Source organism: Macrobrachium nipponense, chromosome 34 (genome assembly GCF_015104395.2).
Source record: "Macrobrachium nipponense isolate FS-2020 chromosome 34, ASM1510439v2, whole genome shotgun sequence".
Lineage (NCBI taxonomy): Eukaryota > Metazoa > Arthropoda > Malacostraca > Decapoda > Palaemonidae > Macrobrachium > Macrobrachium nipponense.
This window is the reverse complement of record NC_061095.1, coordinates 22,315,118-22,322,617: the sequence shown is the minus strand read 5'-3', so window position 1 is coordinate 22,322,617 and position 7,500 is coordinate 22,315,118. Positions and strand designations below refer to the sequence as shown.

At 34.0% G+C, this 7,500-nt stretch overlaps 1 protein-coding gene across 3 annotated transcripts in view; it reads left to right on the top strand.

The window, feature by feature from the left end:
* LOC135207962 (uncharacterized) overlaps positions 1–7,500 on the top strand; it is a 634,966-nt gene that overhangs the window by 460,895 nt on the left and 166,571 nt on the right. For all 3 annotated transcript variants that reach the window (XM_064239990.1, XM_064239992.1, XM_064239989.1), the window contains exon 3: positions 5,398–5,451. The gene's annotated coding sequence lies outside the window, so the exon portion shown is untranslated. The remainder of the gene's footprint in view (positions 1–5,397; positions 5,452–7,500) is intronic.

Genomic DNA, 7,500 nt, shown 5'->3' with positions numbered 1-7,500 from the left:
GGAGGGGATTAGTGGGAAAGGGGATATAAAGGGATTTAAGTGACGAGGAGGGATTTAAGAAAGGGTGACTTATCACGGAATTAAAAATTGTAGAGAAAAAAAAAGTGACCTTTCATAATAAATATATTCCCAGGGTGATCCTGGAAGAGTTCTTCAGATAAATTACAATGTTAGAGAGGAAATCTATAGCGAGTTCAAAGAGGGTCTTGGAAGATAAGGGAGGTGAAGGATCCGTGACCCAAGAACGTAAAGAATCCCGGATAAGATTACTGTATGAATCACTTAGGATTAAGGTTATCATATGAATAACTCAGGGATTAGAGGAAGTGGTTGATTCCGGAAGAGATTGTTGGTGTATTTGTAACAAATGAATTATTATATTATTATGATATTATTACTTATATATTATTTATTATTATTAATTATTATTTATTATTATAAGGAGAATTCACCAGTGATGGAAAAGCCAAAATGACCATTAAATTGTCAAAGCTAACTTCCCCAGAATGTATATACCATATTTTCAACAAATTAGGATAGTTATCTCTAATTACATCATAAGCGCATAGCATTCATGTGTACCATTACATTTCCTCGTCAAGTTCTTCATAATGATTACTGAACTTTCAGTCAGGAATGTTAGGTCAAATTATAGGAAGACTTAAATACCAGGTGAAGAAAAAATCGAAATTTCAACATAGCAAAGCTACAAATATTCGCAAATTGCGGAATTCCTGAATTCGTTCGAGTTGTGATATATATTTTATAATCATCGTAAAGTGCCAATCAATGATTTGGGACTATTAAGGATCCTATTGATTGTATTAATGATTGATGGGACAGGTAAAAAATGCCTTTGTAAACGCACGAAACAAGCACCCATTCAGTAACCAAGTGATAAAAGATGGCTGATGTGTCTGTGGTAGTTCAAAGTGAGTATACCATCACTTTGATCTGCAGAAAGGCAATTCTAACCTTCCAGTTAAGAAGACACTGTAAATGAAGCAGAAACAGGGAGATAGATGAACTGGAAGATCTTTTGTCTTAAGATTGTCTCAGGAAAATTAAAGTGGTGTCATACTGTCGGGTTGTTTGCGGCTCTCTCTCTCTCTCTCTCTCTCTCTCTCTCTCTCTCTGTATGCATTGTAGACGAAAGTTTCGATGTTGTCTTTTCAATTGATAAGTCATTTCTCTTATATTCAGTTCCCCATCTTTTACTGATATTTTTTATCCTGTGATGAAGTTTTATAATATTCTAATAATTTCATTACGAACGTTTATCCATCTGGCATTTCGTCATTATTCTAAATATACATATTATCTCATATGTCAAAAATATACATTCCTCAGCACTAACTAAACAGCTATTATCTCATACATAAAAAAAAAACTCATACATTCAAAATGTCTAAATCCTTCCAATGTTTACTACCCTCCACATCAAAGAAAAAAAAACTACTTGAAAAAAAAAATTCACCTTTATCTCGCTTCCCGGAGCATATCGCATCACAAAAGGAGATTTTAAAGCTACCTGAGTCTTTGTCGGTACTCGGGCGGGTGTTGATACATAGTACACGAGAGGGTGGTGGGGGGGGGGGGGGGGGGACGGTCCTGGGACACTGGTTAAAATACGTAGGAAAACTGACGATCTCAGGTGATTTTAACGCCTTCTCATGTATCTCATTTAGATGGGGAAAGGGGACCCCCTTCTTTTATTTTACCCGTCTTCTCAAGAGGGGGGAGGGGGTAATGGGAGGTGGGGTGGGTCTTTTCCATTAGATATTCTTGGGGAAAAAGGAAACGGTCTTTCCCATTAGATATTCTCTGTAAAAAAAAAAAAATATAGAAAAAAGGTCTTTCCCATTATTTCTCTGTAAAAAATATATATAGAAAAGGTCTTTCCCATTAGATATTCTCTGTAAAAAAAAAATATATAGGAAAAAGGTCTTTCCCATTAGATATTCTCTGAATATAGAAAAAAGGTCTTTCCCATTAGATATTTCAGGGGACAAAGAAAAAGGCCTTTCGGATGATGTATTCTGTGAAATGGATCATTAGAAGCTTCTGTGTAGGGAGCTTTGGGTGACTAGATAGATTAAGGTGTAATGATTTTCCCTAACCTGGAAAGAGCGTCATGGAAGCCCAGTCGTGTCCTCAAATTGGTTTTCTCCTCTAAAATTAGATGTAGAGTTTAACACAAGGGAGACGTTAGGGAAAATGATTTCAAAAATTATAAAGCTAGAATAATTGTAGGAGAAAAAACAATTACGCTTTATAAGAAAGGAAACAATGATTACAATAAGCCATATTTACGGCTTGGGTCTTAAACGGTTAATGTACAAACAGTTTGGTTTGATAGATTTCATAGGAAACTGTACAGAAGTTGTGAAAAGCTAGCTCTAAATACTTCTGATTAGTTTGAATAACTGGTGTTTACTGTTTGCAGTTAGGTAATAAAAAAAATATCAGTACGTTTTGAATGCAGGAGATATGCAGTAAAAAAAAAAAAAGACATTATAACAAGACAATAGTGATAAAGCTGGGAAGAAGAAGATAACCAAGACAATTTCATATTGAGATGAATTTTCAGCAAATTCAAGAAAAATCAAAACGCAGTAGTTCATTAGTTGAGAACAGAGCGACATCGACTTCAAAGACATCGCGGAATAAATTACGAAACAATATTTTGCATTCGAACTAATTAGGATTAGATTAATTATGAAAAAAACGACTGCAATGACAGATTTACGTTCTTGGTCCTGTGCTGACAACCTTTCCCTTTCGTCAATTACGAGCATTATTTTTCCCCCTGGAGACAGCGTCCATTTAGGGGGGAAGGTTATTATTGGATCGGATTTATTAGAATTTTACCCGGTAAGAATTTGTTAATTAGCTCAGGTGTTCTCCCAGATGTCTTTCACAAAGGGCCAGGTAATTAATTTTGCACCGGAAAAAACGTAAACTTGTGTTTTTGGTGTATTTTGTCATAATTACCTTTTTTTTCTAGAAAGCACCGAAATGGTTATGGTGTCTAAATCTAGCCCGGGAACTGTCAATAAAAAGTATTGTTGTTTGAAAGTGGTTTCTACTTTAAATTGATACAAATTTAATATATAAAGAATAACAGACGATTGTTCAGAATCCCCATTCGGGAATCAATATGAATAAACCTGTCGGCACTCAAGTCCATTATCTGCAGGGCTGCTAAATTATGCAATATGCAGAGGAAAGTCCAGTAGAAGAACACAAACTTCCAAAGTAGATTTTTATGCAATAAGAGGAAGAATCAACTCTGCCTGTCTGTCATAAACTGTCATATTGTATTTCACTATAAATTTCACTTTGCTTTTTTTATGAATATATTGTTTAAGTAAACCTGTTTAACCAGTTACAATGTTATTTTTTTCTTCTTTTTTGCAGGTATTTGACCAACAAGAACAATAATAGCAAAATACTATAAAAAAAATGTATGTTCCTTTTGTTAAAGATATTTGACCATTAAGAACAGTGAAAATAAAATACTAGCGAAAACTTATACTTTAAGCTATACTCCAAGAAATGATATCTTGTACGAGCCCATCATTAAGGTGTTTAAGTATGCGGAACGTTTACTCATGATCATTCTTATACAACTGCTCCTCCTCCTCCTCCTCCTCCTCCTCCTCCACCCTCCCCTCCTCCTCCTCCTCCTCCTCCGCCTCCCCTCCTCCTCCTCCCATCCTCCTCCTCCTCCTCCTCCTCCCCTCCTCCTCCTCCTCCCCCCCACTATCTGTTTTTTTCTTTTTTTTTCACTATTGACGAGCGGTATTCATAACCATACATATTTCCGGATGATTAAATTTGTGCTACGGCCTGAAGTTCTGCCATTATCTAGGCACGTACATTGGACGCCTGCCATTCAGATAAGAGCCCCAGAAACAAGGTGTTCGTTAATCGATACGCGGAACGCGAAGGGACCACCATTGAATTAGCTCCCAAAATGGGTGGCTGTCAACGGTGTTGCCAACTTTGGCTACGGAACACATGAAATAAATATCTCCGAGCCATAACTTTTTTCCACCTATGGGAAAAAAAAAGAAGCTTTCGTAGAAAAGGCTTGGACTTTAGAATATATACTGAATGTATGATATATAGTATAACAAATAATTTACTGTAATAACTATGCCTAGGGATTATTTTGTGCATATTTTATGGAATACGGTAAATATACCCACATATATTTTGACATTCTCTTTACGAAGAACCGTGTAAATATTTATGTTGACCTTTGAGGAAAACCGTTTAGATAAAAAAAATAATCATGTGTAGCATAGATATAGATATATATATAATATATTAAATATATAAATAATATATATACATATACATACATATACTATAATATATTATAATATATATATATATATATATATATATATATATATTGTAGGGATATATATATAGGTCGGTATATATATATATATATATGTAATATATATAGGTATATATATATATATATATATATATATATATATATATATACATATATTATTTTTCTGGTAATTTCGCATGATTTCGATATATAATTCTGTTTACTTCAAGGAACCTTCACCTTGTCAAATTTAATTTCATGGCGTTCAGTTGCAAGAAATAATTACGTTCATTTCAATTTATGTTTTGTGTTAATAGCATTTTACAATTGAACGGTACCAGGTAGGACTTGAGGGTTCATGTATACAGTCATTTACAAGTTAGTATTGCTTTAATGAAGGTAATTGGTAGAGTGATTGTGTATTGACGAAGGTACCTGGGTTGTTCTTCTATATTGTCTTTAGTTATGTTTCCCCATAGTGCTTTGTTATTTTATTATGTAACAACTAAAATTTCACTAAATTATCACTTTGCTTGTCAGTATCTGGTAAAATTTTGATTAATGCCTTTTGAAAGCGGACCTCCTCTAATATAGTTTTCGTATGATAGTGTATTTCATTGCCTACCTCACATATATATATATATATATATATATATATATATATATATATATATATAAACTGACTCACTCGAAAGACCGGGTTTTGGTCCCGTGATGAGTCAGAAATTTATTTTTGTGAAACACGTTCCTATGTGTTCATTTCCACATATGCTTACATACATACATACATACATATATACATATATACATATATATATATATACACATACATACATACACACACACATACATACATACATACATACATACATACATACATACATATATACATATACGCAGGAGTCCATTGTATGGTATCCACATAGCTAGAGCAATTACAGTGTAATAAAAAAAATTAAAACCACGTGTAAAAGATTGACTTATTAGAATTGATGCCCATTATCTCTAATGACAGGTTTTAATACCACTCTCTCATTTCATTGCAGGTTCCAATCTAAAGGCATGAGAAGAAAAGAGGGTTAATATACGTTTCTGTGAAGGTAAGGTCGACGTTGATTATGTTATAATGAACGTATTCGCTAGTTTATGTTTCCTTTTTCCTTGATGTTCTATGCTTTTTAATATTCATCTGGACGTTCTCGGTCACATTTGCAAATTGAGCGCCTGAGAATATTATTCTAAATTTGGTTCGGGTTCTCAGAATCGAGATATTGTAATAAAAATAGATATGAGTGTCAACCTGTCAGACATGAGCTTAATTAGAAGTAATCTCAATTTCCACATCTGTTATTCAAAAGTTCCAGTAAATTAATGAATGCCATCACACTCGAACATTACACATGACAGTAATTGACAAACTACCATGGAATACACGGTCGTTATTTCTTATGGCTCCGAAATCGGGGCTTTTCTAATAACTCTAATTTTGTTGCATGATTATGCCTCTGACGCTCAGCAGCTTTAGAGCAAGCGCCTTTTTATTTTTTTTTTTCCGTTCCTCCGAAAAAAAATATAGCCTCATTACCATCATAACTGATGTTAATTTTAATGTATTTTTATAGACACGATTATAATTTATAGCTGTTGGTTCCAGGTGGAAAATGGAAGTATTTTTGCCTGATCGTTTGAAGTTTTGATTTTTGGAAAATGTTTTTTTTAAATTTGACAGCTAGACTTCATCGCTTTTGCACAAAGCGTATTGGTAACAAAGGATGAGTATTGCAATCTTATATATTTTTCTAATTCCAGTTACACTTATATATCTAGAGTATATAAGTGAAACTAGGATTAGAAAAATCTATTATAATACTCATCCAGTGGCACCGAGAAAGAGATCTCGCTGATATGAGAGAGAGAGAGAGAGAGAGAGAGAGAGAGAAAATTGCTATGTCAGTAACTGAGCTTGGATCCCTCATTGTCTTAGAGAAATAGATAGATTGTTACAGCCCCATATGTGTGGTATATATCATATATATATATATATATATATATATATATATATATATAGATATATATACTGAATTTTTTTTTAGATGTTTCTCAACGGCAAAGTAGTACAAAATCAACGCAGTTTTTTTTTTCACTTCTGTTTTTCCTCTCAGGAATAAAATGACACAAATGCATCATTAACATTTCCAGTTAAATTTTTACATTTTTTAAAATTCTTCTTGGCAAATAATAATGCCTTTTTTTCAATTCAAAATAGAACTAACGTCTAATGTTCAAGGGAAAGATAAAAGACTCAACACGTGTGAGTGTACCCGTCATATCTCTTATATTTTATTTACGCCACAAAATGAAATGGCTATTGATGGATCTACGACCTTCGAAAAAAAAATTAATAATGATAATAATTTCGCTCTCTGCTATAGCATAGGAGAAGAAATATGGTTGAGTATTTCCCTTTAAAACAAGTAAAAAATTCACCGAAGTTTCTTCGGCGCAGTCGAGTTTTCTGTACATCGTATAATCAGTGCCACCGAAAATAGATCTAGCTTTAGGTAGTCTCTGCATAATGCTTTATGAGCCTCGGTCCATGAAACCTTAACCACGGGTCGATGGTAGCCTTGTCTATATCGTTACCAGACGCGCGATTATGGCTTACTTCAACCTTACATAAAACAGAAGTTACTGTGGCTAGAGGGCTGCAATTTTGTATGTTTGATGATTAGAGGGTGGATGATCAACATACCAATATTCAGCCCTCTAGCCTCAGTAGTCTTTAAGATCTGAGATCGGACAGAAAAATCGCTAACGGACAGACAAAGCTGGCGCAATAGTTATCTTTTCGGAAAACTACATACGGATAAGAAAAAAGTATACGAATTTATTTACATAAAAACGAATAAAAAAAAAAAAAAGAAAGTAAAAGTTTGGATGTTCGCGGGAACTGAAACTTAGGATTTAACGCTCTCAACTTTTTGCTGTGTCAACGGTTTCCACTGCATTTGTTTTCACTTTTGGAAATCCCTGAGCGGCACCGGGAAAGAGATTTCGCTGATATGAGAGAGAGAGAGAGAGAGAGAGAGAGAGAGAGAGAGAGAATTGTTATGTCAGTAAGTGAGCTTCGTTCCCTAATCGTCTTAAAA